Genomic DNA, 14,717 nt, shown 5'->3' with positions numbered 1-14,717 from the left:
CCTGGTCTGAGGTACAGAAGTGACTGTGTCCAGGTGTCACTGGGACACAGTGAGTTTCCCTACCTGCTAAACATTCTGTAAGTTGAGATATGGGAAAGGCTGACTGATGTCCCACTGAGAGACAGTGAGTAGCCCTCCTGCTGATCGCTCAGTAGGCTGAGGTTCAGAAAGGTCTCGTAGAAGTGTCACTAGTAGCCCTAAGTGGTGAACACTCTGTAGTTGTGGCATGGAAGGCACTTGTTGACGTGTTGCTGGAACGTAACGAACAGGCCCAACTGGTGAAAACTCCCTTTGTTGTCTAAAAAAGACTGGTAAATGTGTTACTAGCACACAGAGAGAGGCCTGTTCTAGACTGAAGTATAGAAGGGACTGGTCCAGGTGTCACTGGGATATGGTGAGTTTCTCCACCTGCTACATCTACAGCTACATGATCACTCTGCTATTCACAATAAAGTGCCTGGCAGAGGGTTTAACGAACCACCTTCAAGCTGTCTCTCTACAGTTCCACTCTAGAACGGCATGCCGGACAAACGAGCACTTAAATTTTTCTGTGCGAGACCTGATTTCTCTTATTTTATCGTGATGATCATTCCTCCCTATTTAGGTGGGTGCCAACAGAATGGTTTCGCAATCGGACGAGGAACCTGGTGATTTAAATTTCATGAGAAGATCCTGTCGCAACGAAAAACGCCTCCAATTTACGTATCATTTCTCTGATACTATCTCCCCTATTTCGCGATAATGCAAAACAAGCTGCCCTTCTTTGTACATTGGTACCGTCATGAGCCACCACCTGCAGTTGGCTATACCGTGTACTCTTCATGGCATTCGGAAGCACCCTTTCCACATCCGGACTGACTCCCCCCAGAATGCACACGGAGTGCTCACTGGCTTCCTTCCCCTCCTTGGCAGCCATGTTCCTAAATACTAAGCTGAGATATGGGAAAGACTGACGTCCCACTGAGAGACAGTGAGTAGCCGTCCTGCTGATCACTCAGTAGGCTGAGGTACAGAAGGGTCTGGTAGAAGTGTCACTAGTAGCCCCAAGTGGTGAACACTCCTTAGGTTAAGGTACAGTAAGCGCTGTTTGAGGCATCAGTGGGATACAGTAAGTAGTCCCACCTGCTGAGCACTCATTAGAATGAGATACAGAAAGGGCTAGTAGAGATGTCACTAGGACAGACTGAGTAACACCACCTGCTGAGCACTTTGTAAAATGAGGTATAAAAAGGCCTGTTGGTGAGGAGTGGCACTTACTGAACACTACTTGGGTTGAGCCATGACTAGGACACAGTGAGTTGTCCCACTAGCTAGGAAACACTGAACAGCCCTACCTGCTGAGCAGTCAAGTACAGAAAGGGCTGACTGATGTATCCTGCATGGTGGTGAGTAGCTCCACCTGCTGAGCCCTAGATAGAATGAGATACAGAAAGGAGTGGACGAGTTGTCATTGGGACTTGATGAAGACCACCGTCTGCTGAACCCCTGAGAGATTTAGGTATAAAAAGAGCTAGCGCATTTTTCATCGTTGCAGAGAGGTGGAAGTCTATAGGTTGTAAATCAGAACTGTACGATGGATGTGGCAGAAGGGGCCAACTAAAATTTGGTACTGCTTTCCACAGCCAAACAACTGTTGTGGGGCTGGTATTATCGTGTTGCAAGTGAAATTTCGTTATTTTCTGGAATTACTCTGGAAATTCGGCCTGTCAGCGTAATCAATGTCGCCTTATAAGCGATCTTAGTTGCTGTAGACTCCAAGACATCCAAAAGAACCACACCCTGCTTCTCCAACAAAATTGTGAATATCACTTCACCAACAGAATGGTTGTGTTTTGAACTTCTTCTTTGTTGGAGAATTCCCATGTTGCCATTCCTTGTACCATCCTTTGGATTCTGGCTCGTAGTAGTGACAGCACATCTCAGGTCCAGCGTTACAGCCAGCCCCGTATCGATCCAACAGATCCTGAAATCCTTGCGTTTGATGATGATCTATGTCTCGTGTAAGCATTTGCACGGTCCGTCTCTCACAATCTCTGCGATGCCCAAGACTGCGTAACATCATGCTTAAGACATCACAGCCCACTTTATCTGTGCACACAATTTCTGGGTCGTAACGCACCGATCTTCACGGATGAGTCCATTGTGAGGGATAGCAGCTGATCATGGTCGACTGGTGCGTAGCTTGCTTTAAAAGCCTTTCCAACTGTTTGAGATGCAGAACTCGTTGCCTCACATTACTAATGTGTAATGCATCGTCTCCACCCACCTTTAGCAACAGTAGACGGATTGGCGGCCGGCCGCAGTGGCCGAGCGGTTCTAGGCGCTTCAGTCCGGAACCGCGCTGCCCCTACGGTCGCAGGATCGAATCCTGCCTCGGGCAAGGATGCGTGTGATGTCCTTAGGTTAGTTAGGTTTAAGTAGTTCTAAGTTCTAGGGGACTGATGACCTCTGATGTTAAGTCCCACAGTGCTCAGAGCCATATGAACGGATTGGCACAATTCCTCTATCAGAGAGGAATGGAATGACACAACTCAGTTTTATGCCCACGACGACGTCAGTTGCTGTTATTTATCTCAAAGAAAGAGAACAACAGGACATTAGCGCCAGGATAAAAAATTAGTATTACACCAACATAATTGGCTCGGATGCGCAAAATAATGAAGGATATATTAGCTTCGTAATGATCCTCATACATGGGCATTTGAATAAGATGCTTTAGGCTAGAAACAACTGACGATAAAATAAATGAAAAATAGAAGTTTTTATACAAAAGATCCGTTTTCTGACGTGTTCGACCCCACCGGGGACACATTGAAAGTTATCTGTTCCGATTTGATATAGTGAGTCAAAGTGAATTTGAAACTGTAGGTAGGTTAACGCTAAATGTTGGTGCCAATATTCACCTGCGAGAATGGATAGATAAATGTAACTGCGAGCTTCTTCAGCATATCATATCATGTCCTGTCTGAAAGGTAAACATAAAGTCTGACTATGAAGTCTGATACCAGAAAGCCGATTACTTCGAAAGTACCCTGTCAAATTCAATTAAAGAAAAAAATCTGTTGACAAGACAGCGTGCAAAATTACTCTCGTAGCTACAGCACGTCTCGATAACAGAACTGCAAAAATCTGATAACAGAGGTAAGCAGAGGTGCAACGCGTACTCTGAAAACATTGCTGTCGTTCTTAATTTATGATTTTTTTGATAATGGCTTTTAAATAATTGAAAATTAATTAATTCTTAGTATGGGGACAATGACTGGTTTAAATTAACTCACTTCCAATTTCATTTACTTAGACTTAACATTTAATGAAACTTCAAAAACACTTAAGCTTTCTCTGAAATCACGTACCAATAATAAAAGAATTGCAAAAATTGAACTTACAAAATTGAACTTCACATGTATAATCTTTGTTTAAATAAAATTCGTGAACCTAAGTTTTAAATCCATTTCCCTCTCTACTATCGATGAACAATAAAAAAAAAAACCAAAACAAGATTCCTGATCTGGATGTCGGAAGAACCAAGAATGCTGCATTATCAAACCGCTGAAGCAAATAAAACAAATATAATCGTTACCTGCAATTCATTCTTCACAAATATTTCGTGCCAATGTAAAAATCAATTCCTTTTCTCTCCGGAACTAGTCTCATACTAATTCACAATGTAAGTCCAAAAACGTCTTTGTTTTTACCTTGCTGCTACAAAATCAAAACTGGACTGTTCCCTTATAACTCCAAAGCTCAGTTGATGTCTCCTCTCTTCCGCTCGCTATCAAAAGATAAACCTGGCGCGCGGCTTCGCAGAGCAAAGATCACATCTGACTCACCTCTGTGTGGCCTAGCAACTTTATCGAGGCTGCGCGCTCATGTCTGAGCAATCCAGACTGAACGAGCGCGGTCTCTGACATCCAAAACCAGAAAGATTCCTACAAAAATAACACACAAACCTTTCAACATCACAGACAACTGAGTTGTTTGTCAAGGTAGGGTAGCATGCATCTCACGCTAGGTGAGGAGAACCCTACGTCGTAGTGATGTAACGCCACGTCATCGTAACGAAAATAAAGCGACTACATGAATACGTGTAAGTTTCTTGATGTAATGAATGCTTGAACAAAGGAACCATAACAATAAAGAAAGTCAAAGATGGCGTCTAGTCATTTTTTAAAAAAAAAATTCAATTAATTGTGCATAGATCATGTAGATAGAAATGTGAAATAGAGAGAGATTAAAGTGTTTCGTATTTTTATAAAACTCAATGGATTTTACATAATTCTTCTGGGTACAAAAGTTAAACTGAGAAATTAATATGGCTCCAAAGATAATTCCGAATGTTGCTAGAATTTTAATTTTGCCTTCATGTTGCAGATCAACACAGAAACTTTTGGTCTTCAGAAATAAATTATTGCCGCTGATTATAATGTTTAATGCAACCTGTTTATAATACTTAATTATTTTTCTTTATACATTGTATACTGTCAAAAAACAATGACATGCAAGTCACATTTACCAGTATTTATGCAACTGAAAGCAGTGAGTGCTGTCGCCATTTTCACCTACTTTTTGTATGACTCTTAGGCAATATGAAAATAGCTATAGTAATCATGCCAAACACCCCCAAAATTTGTACCATGTATACTGAGAGAATAAAGAAACACACTATTCCAACTAGTGCTGCTAAAAACTGTGGGCTGTAGAGGTTTTTTGTGAAGTAGTTCACCCATTGTGACACTCAGTGTTCAACATCATTTGGCAACTACTAGGAAACTTACTTTTTTTATTGTTGATACTGCTTAAATATTAAAATGTGGGTAACAATTATAGACGAAATATCGTTGTTTTTCCACAGTATACTGCGTATAAAGAATAATAATGATAAGTGTTATAAATTACGTTACATTAAACATTATAATCAGCAGCAATAATTTACTTCTGAAGAGCAAAATTTACTGAATTGGTCTGCAACATGAAGGCAAAATTAAAATTCCAGCAGCATTCAGAATTATCTTTGGAACGGAACCACATTAATTTCTCGGTTTAACGATTCTGTCCAGAAGAATTATGTACAGTCCATTAGCTTTTATAAAAACACGAAACACTTTAATTTCTCCCTATTTCACGTTTCTGTCCACATGATTTATGCACATTAAATCGCATTTTTTTTAAATGACTACTTGATTTTTTGACTTACTTTGTGGTTATGGTTCCTTCGTTCAGATATTCGTTATGTTCATGAAACACGCAATAACATCCCATATTCTTGGGATTAGAGCTTAATAATCAATTATTTCACGTTTCTGTCGACACAATCATGCACGATTCATGGGATTTTTTTTAAAATGAGTACAAGCTTTTTTTGACTTTCGTTATGTTCATGAAATACCCAATAACATCCTAAATTCTTTGGATTACAGCTTAATAATTAATTATTTCATGTTTATGTCCACATGATTTATGGACGATTCATTGAATTCAAAAGAAATAACTGCAACATTTTTTTTTTTACTTTCGTTATGGTTCCTTCATGCAGAAATTCTAAATTGTTAAGATTCCAGCATAATAACTAATTCAACTGGGCTGAATATACCACGCAACTGTTGTAGCTTTGTTTATTGAAGAGGGGCAGCAGCCTCTTCAGTAGTTGCAGGGGCAACAGTATGGATGATGGACTGATCTGGCCTTGTAACAATAACCAAAACGGCCTTGCTGTGCTGGTACTGCGAACGGCTGAAAGCAAGGGGAAACTAAGGCCGTAATGTTTCCCGAGGGCATGCAGCTTTACTGTATGATTAAATGATAATGGCGTCCTCTTGGGTAAAATATTTCGGAGGTAAAATAGTCCCCCATTCGGATCTCCGGGCGGGGACTACTCAGGAGGATGTCGTTATCAGGAGAAAGAAAACTGGCGTCCTACGGATCGGAGCGTGGAATGTCAGATCCCTTAATCGGGCAGGTAGGTTAGAAAATTTAAAAAGGGAAATGGATAGGTTAAAGTTAGATATCGTGGGAATTGGTGAACTTCGGTTGCCGGAGGAACAAGACATTTGGTCAGGTTAATACATGGTTATAAATACAAAATCAAATAAGGGCAATGCAGGAGTTGGTTTAATAATGAATAAAAAAATAGGAGTGCGGGTAAGCTACTACAAACAGCATAGTGAACGCATTATTGTGGCCAAGATAGACACAAAGCCCACGCCTACTACAGTAGTACATAGTTTATATGCCAACTAGCTCTGCAGATGATGAATAAATTGATGAAATGTATGATGAGAGAAAAGGAATTATTCTGGTAGTGAAGGGAGACGAAAATTTAATAGTTATGGGTGACTAGAATTCGACAGTAGGAAAAGGAAGAGAAGGAAACGTAGTAGGTGAACATTGTTTGGGGCTAAGAAATGCAAGAGGAAGCCGCCTGGTAGAATTTTGTACAGAGCATAACATAATCATAGCTAACACTTGGTTCAAGAATCATGAAAGAAGGTTGTATACGTGGAAGAATCCTGGAGATACTAAAAGGTATCAGATAGATTATATAATGTTAAGCAGAGATTTAGGAACCTGTTTTATTTTGTAAGACATTTCCAGGGGCAGATGTGGAGTCTGACCACAATCTATTGGTTATGAACTGTAGATTAAAACCGAAGAAACTGCAAAAAGGTGGGAATTTAAGGAGATGGGACCTGGATAAACTGATAGAACCAGAGGTTGTAGGGAGAGTATAAGAGAACAATTGACAGGAATGGGTGAAAGAAGTACAGTAGAAGAAGAATGGGTAGCTCTGAGGGATGATGTAGTGAAGGCAGCAGAGGATCAAGTAGGTAAAAAGACGAGGGCTAGTAGAAATCCTTGGGTAACAGAAGAAATATTGAATTTAATTAATGAAAGAAGAAAATATAAAAATGCAGTAAATGAAGCAGGCAAAAAGGAATACAAACGTCTCAAAAGTGAGATCGACAGGAAGTGCAAAATGGCTAAGCAGGGATGGCTAGAGGACAAATGTAAGGATGTAGAGGCTTATCGCACTAAGGGCAAGACAGATACTGCCTACAGGGAAATTAAAGAGACCTTTGAAGGAAAGAGAACCACTTGCATGAATATCAAGAGCTGAGATGGAAACCCAGTTCTAAGCAAAGAAGGGGAAGCAAAAACGGGAAGGAGTACATAGAGGGTCTATACAAGGATGATGTACTTGAGGACAGTATTATGGAAATGGAAGAGGATGTAGATGGAGATGAAATGGGAGATATGATACTGCGTGAAGAGTTTGACAGAGCACTGAAAGACCTGAGTCGAAACATGGCCCCGGGAGTAGACAACATTCCATTGGAACTACTGACAGCCTTGGGAGAGCCAGTCCTGTCAAAACTCTACCATCTGGTGAGCAAGATGAATGAGACAGGTGAAATTCCCTCAGACTTCAAGAAGAATATAATAATTCCAATCCCAAAGAAAGCAGCTGTTGAGAGACATGAAAATTACTAAACTATCAGTTTAATAAGTCACCGCTGCAAAATACTAACACGAATTCTTTACAGACGAATGAAAAAACTGGTCGAAGCTGACCTCAGGGAAGATCAGTTTGGATTCCGTAGAAATGTTGAAACACGTGAGGAAATACTGACCCTACGAGTTATCTTAGAAGAAAGGTTAAGGAAAGGCAAACCTACGTTTCTAGCATTTGTAGACTTAGAGAAAGCTTTTCAGAATGTTAACTGGAATACTCTCTTTCAAATTCTGAAGTTGGCAGGGTAAAATACAGGGAGCGAAAGGCTATTTACAATTTGTACCGAAACCAGATGGCAGTTATAAGGGTCGAGGGGCATGAAAGGGAAGCAGTGGTTGGGAAGGAAGTGAGACACGGTTGTAGCCTCTCCCAGATGTTATTCTATCTGTATATTGAGCAAGCAGTGAAGGAAACAAAAGAAAAATTCGGAGTAGGTATTAAAATCCATGGAGAAGAAATAAAAACTTTGAGGTTCGCCGATGACATTGTAATTCTGTCGGAGACAGCAAAGGACTTGGAAGAGCATTTGAAAGCAATGGACAGTGTCTTGAAAGGAGGGTATAAGATGAACGTCAACAAAAGCAAAACGAGGATAATGGAATGTAGTCGAATTAAGTCGGGTGATGCTGAAGGAATTAGGATTAGGAAATGAGACACTTAAAGTAGTAAAGGAGTTTTGCTATTTGGGGAGCAAAATAACTGATGATGGTCAAAGCAGAGAGTACATAAAATTTAGACTGGCAATGGCAAGGATAGCGTTTCTGAAGAAGAGAAATTTGTCAACATCGAGTATAGATTTAAGTGTCGGGAAGTTGTTTCTGAAAGTATTTCTATGGAGTGGGGCCACGTATGGAAATGAAACATGGACGATAAATAGTTTAGACGAGAATAGAAGCTTTCGACATCTGGTCCTACAGAAGGATGCTGAAGATTAGATGGGTAGATCACATAACTAATGAGGAGGTATTGAATAGAATTGGGGAGAAGAGGAGTTTGTGGCACAACTTGACTAGAAGAAGGGACCGGTTGGTAGGACATGTTCTGAGGCATCAAGGGATCACCAATTTAGAATTGCAGGGAAGCGTAGAAGGTAAAAATCGTAGAGGGAGACCAAGAGATGAATACACTAAGCAGGTACAGAAGGATGTAGGTTGCATTAAGTACTGGGAGATGAAGAAGCTTGCACAGGATAGAGTAGCATGGAGAGCTGCATCAAACCAGTCTCAGGACTGAAGATCACAACAACAACGCGCTTACTTGTGCAAAATTATCACATACGTGTAACTTTGTAAATTTTATCTTGTTTTTGGAATACCAGTGATGTGGCTTACCAACACAAGTACAAGGATAGCGTACCAACAGGGGCAAGAAAGGAGGCATGAAGGGCGCCGAAAACAGAAGTAATAATCATCCATTTGTTGCACCATTACACACGCACATCATGATATATGAGGCATTATAATTGTCATACACAAATCTGTTATGACAAACGCCGGCCGCGGTGATCTAGCGGTTCTAGGCGCTCAGTCCGGAATCGCGCGACTGCTACGGTCGCAGGTTCGAATCCTGCCTCGGGCATGGATGTGTGTAATGTCCTTAGGTTAGTGAGGTTTAAGTAGTTCTAAGTTCTAAGGGACTAATGACCTCAGATGTTAAGGCCCATAGTGCTCAGAGGCATTTGAACCATTTGTTATGACAAACAATATGTATCACGAAGGGCACAGATAATGGAGTTTAAGAAATTACAATGGCACATCAACTCCGCCATGACAAAGAGTGTGCATAATGACGGCCGCACAATTTTACCAATGTAAGATTTTGAAATAATACTAGCATAAAATTAGCTAAAATGCCTTGAAGGAAATGTTTATGAGAAGAACACGACGGGCAGCAAGGGAGGAGGCAACACAATACTTAACTCCGGTGCACCACAACAAACAACGGACACGAGGCCGCGCCGACAACGGACACGTAAGGCACGCAACTACTCTCTCCGTTGCGGTTTTGCGCGTTCCAGCCTAGTAATAGCTGCTTGAAACATTTTAATACTTGGAGTTGGAACAGTACACCAGTGATCAGCAAATTAAAAAAAACAATAACATGACATAAAAATACAATAATTTAAGAAAATCACATATGACTATGAGATTAAGGTTTGGTTGGTTGGTTTGTTTGGGGAAGGAGACCAGACAGCGAGGTCATCGGTCTCACCGGATTAGAGAAGGACGGAGAAGGAAGTCGGCCGTACCCTTTGAAAGGAACCATCCAGGCATTTGCCTGGAGCAATTTAGGGAAATCGCGGAAAACCTAAATCAGGAAGGCCGGCCCGCATCTCGTGGTCGTGCGGTAGCGTTCTCGCTTCCCACGCCCGGGTTCCCGGGTTCGATTCCCGGTGGGGTCAGAGATTTTCTCTGCCTCATGATGGCTGGGTGTTGTGTGATGTCCTTAGGTTAGTTAGATTTAAGTAGTTCTAAGTTCTAGGGGGACTGATGACCATAGATGTTAAGCCCCATAGTGCTCAGAGCCATTTGAACCATTTTTTGATAGCCGGACGCGAGATTGAACCGTCGTCCTCCCGAATGAGATTAAGGTCTTTCGGTAATTAACAGATTACGAAACAGGTAAAGGGGTATGTGCCACTATCAAATCTACTGTAATTACACTACTAAATTTCTCAGTACCCAAGTTTCAATTAACGCAACAAGTAATAATGTTACTTTGAAATAATAATAAAATCATTTCATACATCAGAGGACCAAGAATGGCCCGTCACTACTTCCCAGTGAAGCAGTTCACACAAACGGTGCTCCACGGCTCCGAGCACACAGCCCCATACAGAATGCAACACAACCACAGCCACCCGGCGTTCTACCAGAACAACCAGGCAGTGAACCAAAACCGTACTGAGCCAAAACAAGGACCGAGACCTAGCCCGGGCCGGACAACAGACCAAATCCCGGAAAATCCATAAGAAACCTCAGCCAACTTAATTCCAAAACAACAATTTATGAACAATATGCAAGACACAAGACCTCCCAGTCTAAAGGCTTCCGTTTAGTTGCGAAGGTGGCTTCGACCCGCCTGCTGAGGTGCCGAGCGTCGTACGGAGTGCCGAATCAAGCTTAACCTTCGTTAACGGAAAGCGAAAGCACCACAAGACAAAATAAACTCAAGTCTACCTGCGAAAGTCAAACTTTAAGAAGTGCCACTCGAAGACTATGCACTCGACGATGAAACATAAAGCACCCAGACTAACGTGCCGCTGAACGACGCACTTGGATCACCAGCGCCTAGTAGAGTACGGAGAGCAGCGTAGCCCATCGATATACATCCGTGGGACGGTAAACGAGGATAGCACTCCGAGCGACGGAGAGACAGGAGGACGAAATGACATCCCGCCGCACATAGAAGGTATTTCAAACTCGGGCTCGACAAACTACACAGGCGAGATTTTGCTCCCCTTGCGAATCAAGCTAAACGGCACACCACGCCGCTGTCTACGTTATTAACTGTAAAATCACGGTCCGGTCTTCCCATCGGGCCCCACTCGGTGTCCTGACGCAAACAACTCCAGTCGAGCCGAACTGTCTCCACGCCAAGGCAGCCAGCCACCTCTTACCTCCTCACATGCCTCTAGCTAAGCCCCGGCCAGCGATCACACACGGAAACAACCGCCTAACGCCAAAGCGTCATCTGAGTGAAAACTCAGCACTAAGATCGATACGGACTTGGAAATAAGCGAGCACCGTAACAACCAGTATACAATTTTAATGTTTTTATGTATGCATTAGCGGACACTAAATTACGCATTTTATTCAACAACAGGATGTTCACATACTTTTATTTTATTTCTATACATACACGCCATGTTATGGTGAATATTTTCAGCAGTCCCCTTACACTAGACAGATATTTGTAAGACAATAAACAGGGTGATGTAATAGATACAATAGAATGTTGTTTGTCATTTACGACTACATTATATCAATCAAATGTGTTAGTGCTTCCGTACTTCACAACATAAAATTTTCATTAAGGCCGTATAGTACTGCCACAAAGTGGTCTCTTTCACATAAATACTGCTATATGTACAGTGAGTCAGTTTGCACTCAGTAATGTAGACCAGATTCTTTGTATCCATATTGGACAAAGTCAGTTTCGTGCTACCTAAGAATGTGTGAAACGTCCCCTTAGAGAAATTGTACAAGACTGTGCTTAAACTAACATGCAATATTTTTAGCGCAACGGAATCTGACTTTCAATAATCCCTACAAAAGAATAACCCTGACTAACATTAAACTATACCTTCCACAAATCACTTACCTCACAAAAATCTTCGTTACTCAAGCTACTACAATACAGCAAGCGCCACTACTGCCAGCTGAATAAAAGATTCACACTACTGAAGGCACTAACTACTGATAGGCACAGTTAGCAAATGAAAGATTTTGATAGAGATAAAAAACAATGTATTTACCTTAATATTGTTCAAAAGTCATATATATATATATATATATATATATATATATATATCAGTTCATGACATCCAGTCTTACAAAGTTACTGTCTCTGTCCAGATCATCCGCTCTCACAACTCCGCCATCTCTCTCCCCACATCCACCACTGCTGGCGGCTCACCTCCAACTGCGCAACGCTACGTGCTGTTAACATCCATCTGCCCAACACTACAATGGCCGACAACAATGCAAACTAGCCACAGACTGCACACAGCACAGCCAGTGATTTTCATACAGTGCGCTACGTGGCGTTACCAATATAAAAACCTAAGCAGCCTACTTACATGTGTTATGGACAGTATGGTATATTCTCTTCGTTTTGTACAATGTTCACTTTAAGTATTTATTGTTTTTTGTAATTGAGAGCTTAATTCTTCCGGTTGGGCGAAGTATGTTTAATATAACAAAATACACTGAAGCGGCAAAGAATTTGGTATAGGCATGCGTCTTCACATACAGAGATATGTAAACAGGTAGAATACGGCGCTGCGGTCGGTGAGGCCTACATAAGACAACAAGTGTCTGGCGCAGTTGTTAGCTCGGTTACTGCTGGCGGCTTATCAAGATTCAAGTGGGTTTGAACGTGGTGTTATAGTCGTCGGACGAGCGATGGGACATACTTCGTCGTACGACCATTTCACGAGTGTAGCATGAATATCAGGAATCCGGTAAAACATCAAATCTCCGATAACGCTGCCGCCAGAAAAAGACCCTGCAAAAACAGGATGAACGACGACTGAAGAAAATTGTTCATCTTGAGAGAAGTGCAACTCCTCCGCAAATTGCTTTAGATTTCAATGCTGGGCCGTCAACAAGTGTCAGCGTGCCAACCATTCAACGAAACATAATCGGTATGGGCTTTCGAAGAGCCGCTCGTGTACCCTTGATGATTGCACCACACAAAGCTTTACTTCTCGCCTGGGCCCCTCAACACCGACATTGTACTGTTGATGACTGGATACATGTTCCCTGGTCGGACGAGTCTCGTCTCAAATTGTGTCGAGCGGATGGACGTGTACGGGTATGAATCTATGGACCCTGCACGACAACAGAGGACTGTCCAAGCTGGTGAAGGCTGTGTAATGGTGTGCTGTAGGAGTGATATTGGACCGCTGATACGTTTAGATACAAGTCTGACAGTTGCCACTTATGTATCATGTCTGATTACCTGCATGTATTCATGTCCATTGTGCATTCCGACAGATTCGGGCAGTTCCAGCAGGACAATGCGACACACCACATGTCCAGGATTGCTCAAGGAAGACTCAAAAAAACGTTCAAATGTGTGTGAAATCTTCTGGGACTTAACTGCTAAGGTCATCAGTCCCTAAGCGTACACACTACTTAGCCTAAATTATCCTAAGAACAAACACACACACCCATGCCCAAGGGAGGACTCGAACCTCCGCCGGGACCAGCCTCACAGTCCATGACTGCAGCGCTAATCTCGCGCGGCCCAGGAAGACTCTTCTGAATTTAAACACTTCCACTGGCGTCCAAATTCCCCAGACAGGAACATTATTGAGCGTATCTGGGATGCGTTGCAACGTGCTGTTCAGAAGAGATGTCAGCCCGTCGTACTCTTACGTATTTGTGGACAGCCGGGCAGCATTCATGGTGTCAGTTCCGTCCAGCACTTCTACAGACATTAGTCGAGTTCATGACACGTCGTCTTCGGCATTTCTGAGTCCTTTGGGGGGCGGGAGGCTTTACACCATATTAGGCAGTTTTCTTGGGTCTTAAGTGTATTTTCAATGATACTCTTCCATGTATTCTATTGCAGAGGATTTCAGAATGACGTAAGGTAGTATAAGACTAATAAATAGAGTGCTCAAGAGTAATACCGGTATTAGGGACACAACTAGGCTCATTTACACGACCTGCTAGTCCAGTACAAATGGAGATAGCCACTTGCCATCAGTGCTAACACAGTGGTGGGACTCGCAATCGTACTCGTGCTGATTACGTGCGTCTTATTCAGTTGCGCTAGATATTGCGTTTGTGAGGCTTGCCGTAGTTACAAAAAACACTCTTTTCCACTGATGAACCAGAGGGCCAGCTTTAAAAAAAAAAAAATCACGAGCGGTCTGGTGCGACCCATAACCACCTCAATCAATATCTTTTTTTTTTAGAAAGGAATTAAGGAAAGGAGATAAGGATCTTTATTGTCTACAATATATCATAAAATCGCCGTTAACTTTGGCCCATATAAACAGGTACTCATCAGCATTTAATTTCTTCTTCTTCCTAGTACTCAAAACAATTGGTGCTTGGAACTAGAGTACCATAAGGCTGTTTAGCCAACAGTCTTGTAGTCTCCGATATACTCCATGTCTTCCAAGTGAGAATGTTAGCATCTGGAAAAGCTTCGAGGTCACCATAATCTGCTTGATTGCCCCACACTACAGCAAGTGTGAGCCAAGTACTACCTCCAAACACTGCTTGTACATCACAGGTAAAGTTCAGATGGAGTCCACGAAATACATTCGGACCTCCAATCAACTGCTGTTTATTAAATTGACTAGCAAGGTCAATATCAACAGCCTTCAAGCTGCGATACACAGGTACACTGCGGCGCCAGCGACGACGCCATGCACGTCGCAGAGGCATTGCTGTGGCACGTTAACACAAGTGAACGTAGCAAGCTGGTCAATTTAATAAGCAGCAGTTAATTGGAGGTCCGAATGTAT

General features: G+C 42.2%; 1 protein-coding gene across 1 annotated transcript in view; it reads left to right on the top strand.

Annotated features, from left to right (window-relative positions):
* Positions 1 to 14,717, top strand: part of LOC126291445 (uncharacterized) — a 1,287,515-nt gene that overhangs the window by 403,816 nt on the left and 868,982 nt on the right. The gene's annotated exons all lie outside the window — the stretch shown is intronic.

Source organism: Schistocerca gregaria, chromosome 9 (genome assembly GCF_023897955.1).
Source record: "Schistocerca gregaria isolate iqSchGreg1 chromosome 9, iqSchGreg1.2, whole genome shotgun sequence".
Classification (NCBI taxonomy): Eukaryota; Metazoa; Arthropoda; class Insecta; order Orthoptera; family Acrididae; genus Schistocerca; species Schistocerca gregaria.
The sequence above is the reverse complement of the archived record's forward strand: the minus strand, read 5'-3'. Positions and strand labels throughout refer to the sequence as shown.